Genomic DNA, 21,051 nt, shown 5'->3' with positions numbered 1-21,051 from the left:
AAATCATTGTATGCAACAGGAAGTAACAGGAAGTATTTGTAAATAGAAACAATTCAGTTGCATACTGATGACATTTACAGGCCAATTCATGGAATAAATGTGCACTGAAATTTGTGGCGCAAGTTGGCGCAAGCGTGGAAAAGCTAGCGCACGTGCAGGCATGCGATTCATGGAAGGCCCTGCGTGTGTTTTTCCCGGGATGTGCGCAAAATCCGCGTGTGGCGCACATGGGCGCACATGTCACTGCGACATCCCGAACGCTGTCCCTGCGCAGTATAAAAGTGCACGCAAACAACAAACACGTATATACAGCTACGATGAATGTCCCATTTCTTGCAGCACTGATCGTGGGACACCGCCAGAGGAGGAGAATGGCCAGGCCCTACATTTTTTTGCCCAGGACCAGCCTTTTTGGAATGCCTGATGACCAGGTCTATGGCAGTTATAGGTTTCCACCTCATATCATCCTAGAGCTGGTCACTGAGTGGGAGGATGAGCTCACATCACCCACCTTGTGCTCCCAAGCATTGAGCCCTTGGAAAAGGTGCTCAATGTCCTACATTTTTTGGCCACTGGGTCACTTCAGCGGATAACTGCCATAGTTGAGGGGTGTCTCACAGCCCACGCAGTCACACTGCCTACACCAGGTGTTGGCAATCATGACTGCGCGCCCCTCAGTCCGTAGGCACATATACATGCCCAGAACACCCGTAGAAAGGCAGGCCATGGTCCAGGACTTTTACAGGGTGGCACACTTACCCCAAAGTGCTTGGTGCCATAGATTGCACCCATGTGGCCCTATGTCCACCTAGGGCCACTGAGAACATCTACCGCAACCGCAAGCACTGGCATTCCATCAACGTACAGGTTGTACGCGATGCCCATGGAATCATCACCTCTGGCTATGCAAACTATCCTGGGTCTACCCATGACAGTTTCATATACAGAATGTCCGCCCTGAGCGGGGACCTGAAAGCTGGGAAGCATGGTGGCACATGGCTCATTGATGAGTACAAATGTCTGTGCACATGCATGCATGTCACACACACCGAAATACACAAACCCAACTAATGACAACCATCTTCACACCCCAGGGGACAGTGCCTACCCTCTGAGCAACCACATGATGACGCCAATACGGAACCCCACCACACCACGCCAGGTAAGATACAATGCTGCCCATATTGCAACCATGGGCATAGTGGAGCACACATTTGGAGTGCTCAAGTCACGCTTCCGCTCTCTTGACCGCTCTGGCGGGCAACTACTATATGCACCCCCATGAGTGTGGAGCATCATTGTGGCAGCATGTGTCCTGCACAATGTTGCAACACGTCGGTGCGTACCGGTGGACATGGAGGTGCCTCCACATCCCCAACCACAGGCGCTGCTCATGGGAGGGGAAGGGCACGTGGCGAGGCAGCCCCGACCCAGCTTGTGGCCACATTTTTCACCTAAACTCCCACCCCTGCAGAGTGCACACAGGCCTGGCACATACCAGGTGACAATCGATGATGACAAAGAGACAGTCAACTGTCACAAACTTACCACCCTGAGAATGTTGCCACAGAAGTGCTACATTGTGTACATCCCTAGCTACTTAAACATAACCAATCCTGTGTGACCAAAAGGAACACATGCAAGGTGAATATCACACCATCCTCCTGCAAAACAAGCCATGGAAATCACTGGTATGTCACCCAAACCCTCCCAAACCACATCACCCTTGTCGGCCACACCATGACATGGCATGCAACAGCAAAAGAGCAAGCCAAAAGCACAACGCATAAGCAATTAGATATGAAGTGACACGTGATAAATGGAAAGAGGCCTGACATAATCACACCTGACATGGAATCAGATGAATGACTGTCCAACCACCTCCCACACATACAAAGTCATACACAAATGCATGCCACCAGTGGTACCATCAAAAAAAGACAGAATGCCTGTTGGCATGCACATTGGCCAATCCAATTACACTAATCCCAAACCCGTGTGCTGTGTGTGTCTCCTGCAACACACCGCTCAGCACACAGCACAGTGAGCAGCCACTGTGTTGGTGATATACCTTGAGCATCATAGAAAAAGGCCAAGCAACAAAAATAACCCAGTGATGCATGTACACGATCCCCAAATGGTAAGTGAACATGCGCTGCAGGGACACATCATGCCAGAGAGGGCAATCTATGTGCACGTGTGGGCATGAAAGGGTGGTTGTATGTGTGGTGGAGCATTGTGTAAGTGTTTGTGTCACTAGGGACATCCACTCAGAACATGTATGTGAAATGAAGTGACCCTCACTGTCCTCTACACATTACATGTGAACATTTCCCATGTGGACACCCCAGTATGTCAAACCACACAATCCCCTGACACCTGAAAAGTAAACCCAACACACGAACAGCCATTGACCAGCAGAACACATCATGTACATAGTACCCCACAATGACAATGTCAGAGAGTGCCCAATCACTGTAGCCCAAGCGTACTGTCCGACAACAAAAGGCCCTCCCTCATTTACTCATCACCATGACCTTCAGAAGAACTGTGTCTAGGGTCCATCAGTTTCTTCCTTCTAGTCTACCTGGCTTCAGAATCCCCCTTCCCCTTGGTTTCTTTGTTATTCCTTTTGTGTAAATAGGGTCCAGCCCCCTCAGAGGCCACCTTGACTGTTAAAAATACCAAATTGCAGAGAACTCCAAGGAGACAAACCCACAAACCAGGGCTGAAGCCACTAGGCACCAAAAAACCCTGGATGAGTCTCCAGTAGATGACTTGAAGTCGCAGAATATGGCCAAGCACATGTCCAAGCAGAATGATAGAATAACTACCATGGTAGCACAGTAGAACAATGGTTCAACAGGATGGGTAGCAATTTGAGTACACAATAATCAATGAGGATGCCACAACTGATGGGTAGTGTCACAGTTCCGGTCTCCAGGCGCAGGAGTGGCACGAACCAACCACCCCCTCCGTGGTCTGGGCACCTGCAAGGTAAAACTCACACAGGCCTCCGAGACCCCAGTGGGGAAAGAGGGTTAGGGATTTGTTGGTTGGATAGGCATCGGTATTTAGGATAACCGGAAAGAGGGTCAGGAGAGGGGAGGTGTATGGGCAAGGGAAAGTATGGAAAATACAACAATTGACAATTACACATACTAAATTAGATAAACCATATTACTCATGCACATTGGACAAACTGGCTCAAAGGCGAGCCAAAGAGAGACTCATCTCTGGGGTGAGTGCTGGCCTCCTGCCTGCGCACTCTCAGGTCCGGTAACAGGAGCAGTTCAATGCTGCAAAGAGAGAGTGAGTTACTATGTGGAGTACCCGCATGCAGGCAGAACACACATGCACGTCAGTCATGCAATGACATAGTCCGAGTACTGAGTGGAAAGACACCCCATGCTACATGCAGAAAGGCCAGTGAGCTGGAACATGGACCGGAGGGGCAGCCGGGTGACTAGCATGTGAGTAGAGTGCAAGTGTGGTGATGAGGACAGTCCCTGTCTCCTCTACATGTCCAGCATGCTGCACAGCAGGCACGCATCAGTGAAGCATTGCATGAATTGCACATGAGAACCATGTACAGATAGCATGTAGTGGCAGTCAAGCACAACACATCACACAAGCAAACCACACATGGGATGGACAAACACGCACCAACACTCACTGGACAGGGCATCAAAATCCAGCATCTCTCCCACTCCTTCAACCAATTCTGCCGGGATGAACTCCGCAGCGATCAACTCGTGTGGAGTGATTTCTTCCTCCTCAGGTGGTTGCCCACTGTCAGTCACCTGAGTCATGGCATAATTGGAGGCACGCTTTAGCTTAGCACAGCGTCGGAGATCATCCCAACGCTTTTTGCACTCATGAGCTGTGCGCACCTCATGTCCGAATGCACTGACACCCTCCGCAACATACTTCCAGTGGTACATACGCTGGGCAGCCATAGTGTGACAATTTGGGACCAATAGCATCTCACGTTTGTGTCCCGACACGTAGCCCACAAGGAAGTCCACTTCCTGCTTGCAGGCAGGCTTCTTCCTCGACGTGCTGGAGGCCGGAGCCGTGTTTGGGGTCCCAGCCTCTTGTGCAGGAGCAACCTTCCTCCTCTTGGGCTTTGATCCGGACCCTGACTGGCAAATGCCACCCTGATCAGTCAGGGCAGTGGCGCTGGTGGATTGAACCAAGGGAGTGGCAGGTGGAACTAGGACGGAAGCCCTGACTTGCGTCAGTGGCTGCTGGGTGCTCTAGACTGGACCCAGTGCAGCAACAGCCGCTGTTCCAAGGTCATTGACCGAGACTGTCCTGGCTGGCAGACTCACAGCCGTGTTCATGTCGGCTGCATCTGCCCATGCAGTTGCCAACACCTGGCTGCTCGGGGCAGCAGATGACAACACTGCCCCAGGGACATGTGCCTCGATCAGAGAAGCCCTGCGTGCACTTACCACATGCCTCCTGACCACCTGGAAATCATCCTGGGACTCTTCAGGTGCCAACACAGCATGCAGTGGTCTACATTGAACCTGGATGGTGGTGGCCACAGCTGCACCTGCAGCTACCACTATCCTTGGGCCCTCTCAGGTCCGGTAACAGGAGCAGTTCAATGCTGCAAAGAGAGAGTGAGTTACTATGCGGAGTACCCGCATGCTGGCAGAACACACATGCACGTCAGTCATGCAATGACATAGTCCGAGTACTGAGTGGAAAGACACCCCAGGCTACATGCAGAAAGGCCAGTGAGCTGGAACATGGACCGGAGGGGCAGCCGGGTGACTAGCATGTGAGTAGGGTGCAAGTGTGGTGATGAGGACAGTCCCTGTCTCCTCTACATGTCCAGCATGCTGCATAGCAGGCACGCATCAGTGAAGCATTGCATGACTTGCACATGAGAACCATGTACAGATAGCATGTAGTGGCAGTCAAGCACAACCCATCACACAAGCAAACCACACATGGGATGGACAAACACGCAACACACTCACTGGGCGGGGCATCAAAATCCAGCATCTCTCCCACTCCTTCAACCAATTCTGCCGGGATGAACTCTGCAGCGATCAACTCGTGTGGAGTGAGTTCTTCCTCCTCAGATGGTGGCCCACTGTCAGTCACCTGAGTCATGGCATAATTGGAGGCACGCTTTAGCTTAGCACAGCGTCGGAGGTCATCTCAACGCTTTTTGCACTCATGAGCTGTGCGCACCTCATGTCCGAATGCACTGACACCCTCCGCAACATGCTTCCATTGGTACATACGCTGGGCAGCCGTAGTGTGACAATTTAGGACCACTAGCATCTCACGTTCATGTCCCGACATGTAGCCCACAAGGAAGTCCACTTCCTGCTTGCAGACAGGCTTCTTCCTCGACGTGCCGGAGGCCGGAGCCGTGTTTGGGGTCCCAGCCTCTTGTGCAGGAGCAACCTTCCTCCTCTTGGGCAGTGATCCGGACCCTGACTGGCAAATGCCACCCTGATCAGTCAGGGCAGTGGCTCTGGTGGATTGAACCAAGGGAGTGGCAGGTGGAACTAGGACGGAAGCCCTGACTTGCGTCAGTGGCTGCAGGGTGCTCTAGACTGGACCCAGTGCAGCAACAGCCGCTGTGGCAAGGTCATTGACCGAGACTGTCCTGGCTGGCAGACTCACAGCCGTGTTCATGTCGGCTGCATCTGCCCATGCAGTTGCCAACACCTGGCTGCTCGGGGCAGCAGATGACAACACTGCCCCAGGGACATGTGCCTCGATCAGAGAAGCCCTGCGTGCACTTACCACATGCCTCCTGACCACCTGGAAATCATCCTGGGACTCTTCAGGTGCCAACACAGCATGCAGTGGTCTACATTGAACCTGGATGGTGGTGGCCACAGCTGCACCTGCAGCTACCACTATCCTTGGGCCCTCTCAGGTCCGGTAACAGGAGCAGTTCAATGCTGCAAAGAGAGAGTGAGTTACTATGCGGAGTACCCGCATGCTGGCAGAACACACATGCACGTCAGTCATGCAATGACATAGTCCGAGTACTGAGTGGAAAGACACCCCAGGCTACATGCAGAAAGGCCAGTGAGCTGGAACATGGACCGGAGGGGCAGCCGGGTGACTAGCATGTGAGTAGGGTGCAAGTGTGGTGATGAGGACAGTCCCTGTCTCCTCTACATGTCCAGCATGCTGCATAGCAGGCACGCATCAGTGAAGCATTGCATGACTTGCACATGAGAACCATGTACAGATAGCATGTAGTGGCAGTCAAGCACAACCCATCACACAAGCAAACCACACATGGGATGGACAAACACGCAACACACTCACTGGGCGGGGCATCAAAATCCAGCATCTCTCCCACTCCTTCAACCAATTCTGCCGGGATGAACTCTGCAGCGATCAACTCGTGTGGAGTGAGTTCTTCCTCCTCAGATGGTGGCCCACTGTCAGTCACCTGAGTCATGGCATAATTGGAGGCACGCTTTAGCTTAGCACAGCGTCGGAGGTCATCTCAACGCTTTTTGCACTCATGAGCTGTGCGCACCTCATGTCCGAATGCACTGACACCCTCCGCAACATGCTTCCATTGGTACATACGCTGGGCAGCCGTAGTGTGACAATTTAGGACCACTAGCATCTCACGTTCATGTCCCGACATGTAGCCCACAAGGAAGTCCACTTCCTGCTTGCAGACAGGCTTCTTCCTCGACGTGCCGGAGGCCGGAGCCGTGTTTGGGGTCCCAGCCTCTTGTGCAGGAGCAACCTTCCTCCTCTTGGGCAGTGATCCGGACCCTGACTGGCAAATGCCACCCTGATCAGTCAGGGCAGTGGCTCTGGTGGATTGAACCAAGGGAGTGGCAGGTGGAACTAGGACGGAAGCCCTGACTTGCGTCAGTGGCTGCAGGGTGCTCTAGACTGGACCCAGTGCAGCAACAGCCGCTGTGGCAAGTTCATTGACCGAGACTGTCCTGACTGGCAGACTCACAGCCAGGATCATGTCAGCTGCATCTGCCCATGCAGTTGCCAACACCCGGCTGCTCGGGGCAGCAGACAGGGCTGTCAGGAGATGTGGTGAGGCCCGGGGCAAAACATTTGGTGAGGCCCCCTTACAATTTTTTGCACTCGGCCAGCGGCGGCATATCCGCACACAGGAGACTTGAGAAATCTACCCTTGAGTTTGTGTGCAGGATCCCAAATATGGTTTATTACTACTTTCTCTACTGAAGAAAGGTTCATGCCAGACTAACTTTTTTATCATATGAATAAATATATATAAGATGGCATGAGCTCTCCACTGCGCCACCTCCACTTCTCTGAGGGTCTATCACTTTTCCAAGAAAAGAGTTGAGGGCAGATCTCTTTCTTCGGCTGGGGCCTCCCTCTGGAAACAGCCTCCCTGCCTCACTGAAACTTGAGGAGAACCATCTCCGGTTCCGGAAGCACCTCAAGACCTGTTTATTTTTTTCTGCCTTCTCTCTTCCTCTCCCTTGCTGATCACCTGCCTGATCCATGCACTGGTCACCTGGTCAAGCTCTGATTTCGGGCCCAGGTCCCTGCCTGTCCTGTTGCAATCCCACACTGCCTCTTGGCTCCCCTGCACTTGTGGTCTGTATCTGTAACCCTACAGTCCCCGCTCTTGCTCGTATTGTCCACCCGTTGGCTGCACTTATGAGTACTCACACTTGCCACCAGTTGGCTGCACTCTTGTTTCTCCTTTGTTCTTGCACTTCTGCATCCTACCCCACCCTCGGCACTTCTCCCCTCCCCCATTCCCTGCTCTTGCACGATCTGAATGACACAAGGCCTAGTAAGATCTGTGTTTTGTCCTACTCTTTTGTTTCTCCCTCCTTGCCTTGTTGCGCCTAGAAACAGTTGCGTACAGGCATGTTATAAATGCCATATCATATCATTAAGGAGCACCCTGCCCCTGTTTGCGCATTAAAACACACATCATACACAGTGACAAATGATGTACAGTGGAGGCTGGTACATTTCTGAACTTAAGAGGCTTAAATGTTTGTTCCAATTAGTCAGGATCAACAGAACACAGTGAGGGAGCCCAAACCAAACAAGGGTGGCTTGGGTGGGGGGGTTCTCACTCCCAAAAAAACGTTTCAAACATTGGGTTAAAAGTGTGCATTTTACAGCACTTTCTTTGCAAAATTGGGTAGAAATCCACACAGTTTGCAATTGGTTTTGTATGGAAGCACATGGGAATTCCCAATAGTTGCAAATCACAAATTGTGCATAGGAACATTTTCCAATATATTTCATGCCGCCTTTCCACGCGAGATATGCTAGTATAAACATATATTCATGCTGGTTGTTCTAATTATGTTGATGCAGGCTGCATCAATATTTGCCTTTATTACCATGTACGGATTCCCAACCAGTAAAAATGCCATGCCACAGAAAGTATATCCAGGCTGACCGTGTACCATAAGTGTTATTACTGGCTAGATTGGCCTACATTCAAAGTGGTCCAATTTAGCCAAGTAGTATGTTTGCTTTAACCTTGATGCATAGTCCTGTGCATCAAGGGTAAAGCAAAAAGAGCACTGGCAATGCTAACAGTTTGGGCATTCGTGTAGGCATGGGAAAGGCACTTCTGTATTGGTATTAGCTGGCCATTGATAGTGCCAGTGCAAAATGGTTTGAGTACCTGAGCAGCTAATAGCAGTGCCTCGTAAATGCCTAATACTTATACACAAGCCAAAACTGTTGGCTTTGCCAATGCTTATTTTTAAAAGAATTTCAGCGAAAGACATGCAGGGTGTTTTTAAATTGAGTGGCCAAAGGCAGACCTGATTAAGAGATTTTTATTACACCAGTTACGTGTTTACAACTCCAATGAAGTCATGAACTCTTAGAAGACTCCTTTGAGGAAACACTTGCAGGCACATTGAGGGCAAAGTTTGATGGCTAGCCATGTTTAAAGCTAGCCCAAAGAGTTCCAGTGAGGAGTTGTTTTGGGTGGGGACGGCAGGGACTGGGTGAGAATTGCCATAGGGATTAGCATGGCCATGAGAAGTAATTTCCCTGTTAGCACCTGCATTCATATGCATACATTTTAAGGTAATTGAAATTGTGATGTGGGGTTAGCACTTGCATGCTAGGGGAGTGATTAGAAGGGAAGTGGTGACATGAGACATCTCATTCTCACACCAGTCCTTAAGTGTGATGTTTCAGAAATGAAGGCAAGAGGTAGCTGCTTGTAACATTGAAACTTCACCAGAATAGTCTCATTCGAAAAGTGGAAAGTGGAAAGATTTTAGGTGCCCCCACACAAGGAAGTTTGCCCCTTCCTCACAGCTACTGAGGTTAGCACCTCTCCCAACATTTGAATTATTAGTCCCCTTTCCCCCCTGACATTTTAGCCTAGGTGCACCTCTGATGCCATGAACCCAACCCTTAATGAAGTGGCCCCCAGGGCCGCTACATTTAGGGGTGGTGCTGAACACACACTCACAAAAAACACTTTCACCCATGCATTCAACCACCAGTTACACAACTCCATACATGCATGTATACATAAAACCAAACACAGCATTGACACAAACATCAACATGCACGCATGCATTCATACATACATACACATATACATACTAATTTAATTTAATTACACATATACACTTTTAACTTAAAATAAAAAACACTTACCTTACCTCCATGCACCCTTAAAAAGCATCCACGCAGCCGACACGTAGACATGCTGCCTGACAAGAGAGAACTCCTCTCCCATCAGTCAGCATGGTCACGCTGAGCAATGTGAACACACTGACTGACAAGAGAGAACTCCTCTCCCATCAGGCAGCGTTGTCACGCTGAGCAACGTGCATACACTGACTGACAAGAGAGAACTCCTCTCCCATCAGTCAGCGTGGTCACACTGAGCAACGTGAACACACTGATTGACAAGAGAGGAGTCCTCTCTAATCAACATGAACACACTGACTGACAGGAGAACTCCTCTCCTGTCAGTCAGCGTGGTCATGCTGAGCAACGTGAACACACTGACTGACAAGAGAGAACTCCTCTCCAATCAGTCAGCGTGGTCACACTGACAACATGAACACACTGACTGACAAGAGAGAACTCCTCTCCTGTCAGTCAGCGTGGTCATGTTGAGCAACGTGAACACACTGACTGTCAAGAGAGAACTCCTCTCCAATCTGTCAGCGTGGTCACGCTGAGCAACGTGAACACACTGACTGACAAGAGAGAACTCCTCTCCCATCAGTCAGCGTGGTCACGCTGAGCAATGTGAACACACTGACTGACAAGAGAGAACTCCTCTCCCATCAGGCAGCGTGGTCACGCTGAGCAACGTGAACACACTGACTGACAAGAGAGAACTCCTCTCCCATCAGTCAGCGTGGTTACGCTGAGCAAGGTGAACACACTGATTGACAAGCGAGGAGTCCTCTCTAATCAACATGAACACACTGACTGACAGGAGAACTCCTCTCCTGTCAGTCAGCGTGGTCATGCTGAGCAACATGAACACACTGACTGACAAGAGAGAACTCCTCTCCAATCAGTCAGCATGATCACGCTGACATGAACACACTGACAGGAGAGGAGTCCTCTCCCATCAGTCAGTGTGGTCACACTGACAACATGAACACACTGACCTACAAGAGAGAACTCCTCTCCCATCAGTCAGCGTGGTCACACTGACAACATGAACACACTGAGTGACAAGAGAGAACTCCTCTCCTGTCAGTCAGCGTGGTCATGTTGAGCAACGTGAACACACTGACTGACAAGAGAGAACTCCTCTCCAATCTGTCAGCGTGGTCATGCTGAGCAACGTGAACACACTGACTGACAAGAGAGACCTCCTCTCCCATCAATCAGCGTGCTCACACTGACAACATGAACACACTGACTGACAAGAGAGAACTCCTCTCCCATCAGTCAGCGTGGTCACACTGACAACATGAACACACTGACTGACAAGAGAGAACTCCTCTCCTGTCAGTCAGCGTGGTCATGCTGAGCAACGTGAACACACTGACTGACAAGAGAGAACTCCTCTCCTGTCAGTCAGCATGATCACGCTTACATGAACACACTGACAGGAGAGGAGTCCTCTCCCATCAGTCAGTGTGGTCACACTGACAACATGAACACACTGACTGACAAGAGTGAACTCCTCTCCCATCAGTCAGCGTGGTCAAACTGACAACATGAACACACTGACTGACAAGAGAGAACTCCTCTCCTGTCAGTCAGCATGGTCATACTGAGCAAAGTGAACACACTGACTGACGAGAGAGAACTCCTCTCCCATCAGTCAGCGTGGTCACACTGACAACATGAACACACTGACTGACAAGAGAGAACTCCTCTCCTGTCAGTCAGTGTGGTCATGCTGAGCAACGTGAACACACTGACTGACAGGAGAGGAGTCCTCTCTTGTCATTCAGCATGTCCACGTTTTCAGCTGAATGACGGGAGGCAGCAGAGCTCACTTCTGAGCCCTGCTGTCTCCCATTATTTTGCTGTTTGTTGCAGAGCCAAATGGCTTCACAAGAAACAGCAAAATCATTGCAGGGGCAGCACAGTCCCCTGTTTGAATAAAGGACACGGGAGACTGTGCTGCCTTCCACTTAGGAGAGGGGGCCGCGAGGCCCCTAGCAAGCGTGAGGCCCGGGGCAGTTTGCCCCCCCTGAACCCCCCTCGTGACGGCCCTGGCAGCAGATGACAACACTGCCCCAGGGACATGTGCCTCGATCATAGAAGCCCTGCGTGAACTTACCACGTGCCTCCTGACCACCTGGAAATCATCCTGGGACTCTTCAGGTGCCAACACAGCATGCGCTGGCCGACATTGAACCTAGATGGTGGTGGCCACAGCTGCACCTGCAGCTACCACTACCCTTGGGCCCGTAGCAGTCAATGAAACTGACTGCCGGGTCACATGGGTGCCGGTGTCAGATGCAAGAGCTGCATCTCCCAGAACCACAGGGGGTGGTGGCATGACTGCACCAACACTTGGCAGAACATCCTGCCGAAGTGGCGCACCCCTGCCTCTTTCCCCTCTGCAGCCACCATGGACACCCTGGAGTCCCCCTACTCCCTGGTCACCCCGGCCATGTCCCAGACCACCCCCACCACGTGCCCAGCTGAGGCACCCCTCACCTTTTGTGGCCTCCCAACCATGGCACAGATGTAGTAGTGCCAATGGGAGATGTACACAACAACTCTCCCGGGCAATTGGGGTGAAGGGGGTGGGGTACTAGATGTAAACAGCATCCCTATGCACCTGCAAGGCTGCATGTGACCCCGGTGAGTACGTGACGGTCACGCAATGCTCAGGCACCCCAAAACTGCAGTAAAACCATGTACGCAACCCCTGGTAGCCCACGTGTGTGGAATTAACCTCCGGCAGTACGCGGTGGTATCCAAGAACACGAAAAACGCATACGCATGGGCACGCAGGCTACTATGACCTCGGAAACGGGTAAGCGATACACAGGGCGACCCGCGGTGGGAAAAATAGCGTGCGTGACTCACCGTCTGACTAGCATGGTAATGAAAAACATGCATAGCCAATACCACCCCCGCCAAGAGAAGAGATATGTCCTTGATTCGCTGTGAAGTAGTGATGGCAAGTGAAACAACAAGAAGTAGCAACACACGTGTCGGTCTCCACGAAAAGCACGTACAGCGAACTGCTGGCCCCGCTCACCTTTAACCTGTGCCGAGGGAAACGCCTGCACGCGTCACGTCACTTACGCGCTTAGGCCATTTCCTCGATTTACACGCCGACGTGCTGTTTTTGCACGTGCGGATTCACTATTTTACCCGTGCCGAGGGAGACGCCCGCGCGCATCACGTCACTTACGCGCTTATGCGCTAAGGGCCTTTCCTCGAATTACACACTGACATGCAGTTTTTTAAAGTGCCAAATCACTCCATATCAAGCTGGCAACGCGACAACACACGGAAGACCATGCTCCTGCCCAGAAGGCCATTTTCCTGCCACCCAGAGCCCCGAGCCGACTCCCACGAGCCATCTGATGCTGCCTGCCTGCTGGCCACGTGCCCTGCTGTTTGGTGCCTGTACGTCAGCCATCTGCAGGGGTCCAGTTGCTGTGACCACCCCTGCTGGAATAGAAGACTCCCGACTGCAGTTCTATCGCTCCACAGCCCAGCACCAGGACCCAGTTGCCCACCCACACCTGCCTCGGGGGTTGCCATGTCGGGGGAAACAACATCTGAGACCACTGGCAACCCCCAGCCAGAGAGGCAGAGGGCTGCCAGCTTCACAGCAGGAGAGGTTGGCATCCTGGTGGAGCAAGTCCTGGTGCATTATGATACCCTCTTGGGAAGAACACGCGCCGACAAGGATGGACGGAGTAGGATCTGGATGGACATTGTGTTTGCCATCAACGCGGAGGGGGTGGCAACCCGTGACCTACCACACATCCATAAGAGCTGGGAGGACTTCAGGTCCAGGACCCCCAGGAAGGCCCGGCGCCTCTTGGATGCAGTGGGGTTCTGGGTCCACCTTACCAACCACCAGCTGAGGGTCCTGGAATGCATACGCCCAGTGCTTCACCTCCAGGTCCTCGAGAGGCAGGCCCGTCCGGAGTTGAGCGGTAAGTGTCCATGCGTATTGATTGGATGCAGTGCATGTTGAGGTGTGCCAGGAGTGTGCAGCTTGGACAAATGTCTGGAAAGGCCCATGTATGGATGTGTATGTGCAGGGACATGACCCTGCTGCATGTGAGTAAAGTCATGTGTGATGCACATCAATGGTGTATTTGTTCCAATGCATGATGCACAACTGCATGTGGAGACGCACACATGTTAGCATTTCTGTGTATGTACTATGCCATGGCTGGGGTGTGACACATGGATGCTGGTTCCACCTTCATGTACGTGCACCTTGTACATGTGCGTGTGTGTGTGTGTTTGACATGTGTGCGACTGTGATACTCCATGGATGCATGTCACACAGACATGTAGGAACCTGATTGGCAGATGTGACATACTTGACGATTATTGCACTGTGACAGGTGGTGGAGGTGTACAGATGCATGTCTTTCTGGTAGCGTGTGTGCATGTGTTTGGCACGCCCCATGTTGCTTGTGATGTCAGGCCAACCTTCGGATGTTCATGCTGTTGTGTGTGTATGGATGCTGCTGCCTGCTGCACCATTCCCAATGTGTGTGGGTTCTAATGATATGTGTGTTGGGCAGTGTGATGCCATCTGTGAAGTTTGACACAGCCACTCATGTGCAACTGTCATGTGTGTATCAGACCATTGTACAGTGCACTGATACCTATGTTCTGTCTCTCCCTGTCTGCAGCGTCGACTGATGAAGAGGGCGGAGACGGTGCTATGGAGCACAGCGGCAGGGATCCCACCGCCAGCCGGAGACAAAAGACCCAGCTCCCCTCTCAGCTAGTCATCTCTTCCGGGAGTGAGGAGTCTGGTGCCACGTCCAGCCACAGCTGCCGAGGGAAGGTCCAAGAGACGGCGTTTGGAGGTGGACTCCTCGGCAGCAGTAGGGGCAGCTGAGCCCCCACAGGGGCCTATGGAGGAAGATGGCACGGAGTCATCCAGGTTGGTGGGGGGTTTGGTTGAGGAGGAGGCCACGCACAGGGCCGGAAGGGGGAATTCCACTGGTGCTAGTGGGGCCGTCCAGAGGCAGGGACAGGAGGCAGCACAGGCCGCCACAGAGGTGCCTGTGTGGTATCCTGTCCCTGATCCTGTGACTGCATCATCCGGCACCAACAGGGATGCCTCCGTCCGGACCCGTTTTCAGGGAGGGGATGCGCATACAACAACTGGCCTTCCTCTCCCTGTGGACATTGCAATCCGTGACCGTACTGAGCCTGTCCTAGCTGCGGTGGCATTGGGCCAACGTGGTATTCAGGATGGCGTGCAGGGTTCTCGTCTGGACAATGCACGTCATTTCGAATACCTCTTTTGCCGCGTCAACCTACTAGGACAGGTCCTCGGCACTGGGTTCATCCATGTGCTGGAACGTCTTGTGACCCCCTCCTGAACTGAGCCCCCTATGCGCCAGTCGTCCTCCGTGCCATCTTCCAGCCCAAGTATCACCTGAGCCTCCTGTGGAGCTGCCCCTGAGCCAGCGGCCGGGCTGGTGGAGGACACATCCCTGCCACAGTCGGGAGTCGGAGGTCCAGCAGGGGTGGCCACCCCATCAACTGGACCCCAGCAAGAGGAAGACGTGCAGGCATCAACAGGCAGCGCACGTGCAAGGCAGCAGCAGACTCAGGGTGGGAGCGATCATGGCTCGGGCCATCAACATCCCAGGGGCCGGCATCGGCCGTCAGGCAGGAGGACCCAGGATTGGGAGTGTCTTCCATGTGGCAGTGGTTGGGCAAGCAAATTGATGCAGAGCGGTGGTCGGCAGGGAGGGCACAGCTCACAATGGTCAGGGTGGAGAACTCCATGCGCCGGGCGTTGAGGCAGGCTGCATGCCTCGAGGCAACCCGCAGGGAGTTGGAGGAGGCCATGGCTGCATCCCTGCGAGACCTCAAGGCCAGGGAAGAGGCCCGCCTCCGGGACATTGAAGTGGAGTTCGATGATGCCCTGGCCCGGCACATCAATGAGTGAGCCGTCGGACTAGCCCGCCGTCTTTGTAAATAGTTATGTAGGTGTAGGTTTCCTTTATTTTTTATTTTTCTTTGGGGTGCATGGACTATGCCCCACCTTTTTGAATATAGTTATTTATTATGTAGGATTTTGGTTAGGTTTCCTTTGGATTGTTGGGCTCATGGACCCTTGGATATTAATTTGTATATAGTTATGGACCTGGATTTACTCTATTTTTTGACCAATGGTGGAATTATTTGCTTTTTTTGGAACTTTGGATTTTGTTTAATGGACGGATGCATTGGAGCCATTTTACTTTGGATTTTATTGGTTACAGCATTCATTTTTGGACTTCCAGGCTTGAATTTTTTTTTTATTCTTGTGTGCTTTTGTTTTATTTATTTAGTTTATGTTTTAATATATTATTTTTCTCTACTTTACTTGTGTGGTCTTCTCTCATTCGTTTTGTGCATGTCAGAATGTGGGTTTTCTCAGTCATGTGTCGCAATTGTGTGGGTCTGAGGGACATGTATTCAGGGGCATGCTGGTTATTTGTTTTCTATCATGACATGGGGAATTCAATGTGGAGTGGATGGAATGCTTGGTTGGGTCTTTGGACTGGGGTGGCGTGGGGTGGGATTTGGGTGGCCATAAGGGCCATGGCTCTGGATTGTGATGACGTGTTGGGTGGGGGGACATGAGTCGGGGCCTGCTGGTAGGTGCCCATCACTGGGGGTGGGATGGGGGACATGAGTCTGGGCCTGCTGGCAGGTGCCCATCACTGGGGGCGGAGTGGGGGACATGAGTCAGGGCCTGCTGGCAGGTGCACATCACTGGGGGTGGGGGACATGAGTCGGGGCCTGCTGGCAGGTGCACATCACTGGGGGTGGGGTGGGGGACATGAGTCAGAGCCTGCTGGCAGGTGCCCATCACTGGGGGTGGGGTGGGGGGCTCCCAAGTGCATGGTGACATGTGGCCTGCCTGCGGGGCATGCCGAGGGGTGATGGGCTGCTGTGGGGCATGGTCTGGGGTGATGGGCTGCCTGTGGGGCATGCCCAGGTGTGATGGGCTACCTGCGGGGCATGGTCTGGGGTGATGGGCTGCCTGCGGGCCATGTGGAGGGCCACACCCGGAAGGGCCCACACTGCCAAATTGCGTGTAAAACTCCTGTGCACACCTCAGAATACGTGTTCCCCGCTCGCGCCAGGCCAATTGCGTGTAAAACTCCATGCGCACCCCCAGAATACGCGTATCCTGCTCGTGCAAGGCCGACCGCGTGTAAAACTCCCCGCACACCCCTAGAATACGCGTATCCCGCTCGCGCAAGGCCGATCATGTGTAAAACTCCCCACGCACCCCCAGAATACATGTATCCTGCTCGCGCCAGGCAGATCGCGTGTAAAACTCCCCGTGCACCCCAAGAATGCAAGGCCGATCGCATGTAAAACTCCCTGCGCACCCCCAAAATACATGCAGGCAGCCCATCCACCTTCCCCATGCCCTGCAGGCAGCCCATCACCCCAGACCATGCCTCACAGGCAGCCCATCCACCCTCCCCATACCCCACAGGCAGCCCATCACCCCAGACCATGCCCCACAGGCAGCCCATCACCCCTGGGCATGCCCCGCAGGCAGCCCATCCACCCTCCCCATGCCCCACAGGCAGCCCATCACCCCTGGGCATGCCCCGCAGGCAGCCCATCACCCCTTGGCATGCCCCGTAGGCAGCCCATCACCCCAGGCCATGCCCCACAGGCAGTCCATCACCCCTGGGCATGCCCCGCAGGCAGCCCATCCATCCTCCCCATGCCCCGCAGGCAGGCCATCACCCCAGACCATGTCCAGCAGGCAGGCCATCATCCCATACCATGCCCCGCATGCAGGCCATCACACCAGACCATTCCTCACAGGCAGCCCATCACCCCTGGTTATGCCCTGCAGGCAGCCCATCACCCTTGGGCATGCCTCGCAGGCAGCCCATCCACCCTCCCCATGCCCCGCAAGCAGCCCATCACCCCTGGGCATGCCCCGCTGGCAGGCCATAGCACCAGACCATGCCCTGCAGGCAGCCCATCACCCATGGGCATGCCCCTCAGGGAGCACATCACCCCAGTCCATGCCCCACAGGCAGCCCATCACCCCTGGGCATGCCCTGCTGGCAGCCCACCACCCCTGGGCATGCCCAGCAAGTAGCCCATCATCCCTTGGCATGCCCCGCAGGCAGCCCATCCACCCTCCCCATGCCCTGCAGGCAGCCAATCACCCCAGTCCATGCCACACAGACAGCCCACACCACAGGTTTTTTTTTTTTGACGCGATTTCACTGGTGCGAGCGGGGTACGCATATTCTGAGCGGTCCATTGGGAGTTTCCTACGCGATTTCACTGGCACGAGCGGGGTACGCGTATACCGAGGGGTGCGCAGGGAGTTTTCCACGCGATTTCACTGGCGCAAGCGGGTTACGTGTATTCCGAGGTGTGCGCAGGGAGTTTTCCACATAATTTTGCTGGCACGAGCGGGGTACGCATGTTCCGAGGGGTGCACAGGGAGTTTTCCACGTGATTTCGCTGGCGCGAGTGGGGTACGTGTATACCGAGGGGTGCGCGGGGAGTTTTCCACACGATTTCGCTGGTGCAAGCGGGGTACGCGTATACCGAGGGGTGCGCGGGGAATTTTCCACACGACTTCGCTGGCGCGTGAGGGCTGTATGGCCTTTTTACTGCGTTTTTGTGGTTGGGGGGCTATATGCTGGTCCACTGGCCTTTGCGCCATGTAGGGGATTTGTGCAATGTTTTTGGCGCATGGGGCAGGGTTGGGGGTGTAACTGGCGGTGCTGCAGGGTCGCTGCGCCACTCTGAGCCATGGCTGGTTATGGATGTAAGTATCCATGAATACGCTGTGCGTGTAAATGGGTTTTGGCGCACGCGGTTGGCGCACACTGGCGCATTCTCCCTCTGTGCGCCAGCCACGTGCGCTACTTCTGGGCTAATTCTATGAATTACCCCTTTAGTGTTTTATATTGTTGTGCTATTGTTGTTTATATTTTGTGGAGTACCTGCTCTTGAATTGCCAACAAAACACATTTTAAAGGTAGATTGGTACTCCTCATTATACAGATAAATCTTAAGATTCAATTTGATTTTTGGCTATTTTGGAAAGTCAACTGAATATGACAAAAAGTAGACTGATTCACAATGTTAATCCTATAAAGCCATCAGCCAATTGGCTATACATTTGTGAGAGTTACCATGGGAGGGAACCTAGATGAGAGCCCTCACATCATCATGATTGACCATGTTCACTATTAATTTATTTAATCAATGGAAAATCTGTGAGAAATTGACCTGTCGTCAGTTTTTCATTTATGATGTTTGGCTGTCCTTAGCTTTACATTGGGCTGGCTCAGTTCTCGTAGGAGAACCGCATTTCAGGTTTTGGAAGAAGACCCGCATGTTCACCGGACCTTTTTTAAATCAATGGAAAGTCATTGAAAACCAGTCTTTCTGGCTGTTTAGATACTAAACGAGGAGGCAGGAGTGTCAGGAAGAGCTGAATCACAGGACTGGATAGGATTCCTGAATGGCATTGGTAAGAAAAAGCAGCTATTTCAATTCATTTACCAATAAATCTGCTTTTTAAGCCTACATTTGAAATTGTTGCAATATCTCTACATTCTAATTTTAATGGTGCCTTATATAATTTGATGCTGAATAAATCCGTTTACCCTTTTTTAGCTCTTTCTAAAAAAACATATTTGTTCTTTCTGTGGCCTTGGTTAGTCAGTAGAGATCATGATGTACTTTTGTTGTGTTAGCCTCCAACTATTATGGATAAACACTGGGTTTGACATGAGGTAAGACTAGGCAAAGTGCATTCAGAAGCCTCTGCTCCTGTTTGCAGTTACCTGACCAGGATAAGTGGATCTACACATATGCTGTGAGATGGAAGGGATACATCAATCAGTCGATTTCAACTGCTTTACCTTAGTGTGTAATGCATGACTTTAGATTGTTGGTAGATACATTAGAAGCCAGGGGTTTTAATAGACTGTTTAGTCCTTTCCTTGTAATGTCTTAACAGTGGTTGGTATAACCTCACCTATTTACAGGCTCACCAATACGGACAGGACTACTGTATCTTTTTAACTTTCACTTCACCGTCTTCTAAGAGGCTATAAACATTGTTGATTGATTGTAAACTTTATATTTCTGGAGGTGAATAGGAGAAGAGTAATATGCGACAGTATATTCAACTTCAATATTGCTAAAGTTGTGGACTTCATATGGTTTGACTGTACCATGTCTTATTTTTGACATGTTGCCTTTGCCGTTCTGTTTTACTGGTTATTTATGATTTATTTGTTATGTGAAGACATGGCATGCTTTGGCTATGTGGCTGGACTATACTATAGTTGTTTGGCTCTTCTCTGTTTTTAAATTATATGCCCACTTGGGTTTAATATGCTGTTTTTGTCATGTGTCACTGTGTTATGTCATGATTCGTCATCCTCTGTTAAAGCTGAAGGGAACTGTCATTCAATGTTTGTCTTTTATATACTTTGTGTTTTGATCCCATATCGAATTGCATATTAACTTGAATGTATGCTTTTGATGCCTGCCTCTACCTTTCAGTTTATAGGTGCCACCAACACACAACCCTGTTTGAACGTCCACTTCCTCCCTCATCGCATCTAAACCTAACTCTGCTCTGAGTTTTTCCTTTTTTCATTCCCCCTCCCCAACTGCAATCTTGTAAATGCAGTGAGATAGAACATGCACAACTGATATGACCTTGGATAATTAACACAAGGGCCCTCATTACGACCCTGGCGGAAATCGTGGTGCAAAATGCACCATGGAGCACGGCGGAAAGCTGCCGATAGCGCCATGGGGGTTGGCGGATTTTCCGCCCCATTCCGACCTTGGCGGGGCGGTAAATCCCCATTCCCCATTTTACCCTTCCCCATTCCCATTTTAGCCCCATAGGGTATAATGGGAGTGGGGAAGGCGTTAATTACGCCACCGTAAAATACGGTGGCGTAATTAACAACAAGGTCCCGTAGCGCCATGGATTTCTCCGCCCGGAAAAACCAGGCGGAAAACGCTCCATGGCGCTACGGAAACTCGTAGTAGGGCGGACGGGTCCGCCGCGAATACCGCTGGCGTAAACCCACTCCGCCAGGGTCGTAATGAGGCCCAAGGACATTTTTGTACAAAGAACATTGGCCCTGCAAGAGAATTATTTATAACACACAGACAATGGCCCTCATTACGACCCTGGCGGAAAGTGACTGACCGGACCGCCACAGCGTAAATAGCGTTTCCGCCATTGCACGATGGAGCAAAGTGCGGCCCATTCCGACCCATCGGGCACGAGCACAACGGCATGGCAGAAGTGCAAAGTCCGCGATGGCGGAAATGACCCCAAAACGGCCCACACCGCCGCCGTACGGCGCCCTAGGTGCAATACCGCCACCCATCTTAGCG

This window comes from Ambystoma mexicanum, chromosome 5q (assembly GCF_040938575.1).
Source record: "Ambystoma mexicanum isolate Mex_15411 chromosome 5q, UKY_AmexF1_1, whole genome shotgun sequence".
Classification (NCBI taxonomy): domain Eukaryota; kingdom Metazoa; phylum Chordata; class Amphibia; order Caudata; family Ambystomatidae; genus Ambystoma; species Ambystoma mexicanum.
Note: the sequence above shows the minus strand (reverse complement) of the source record.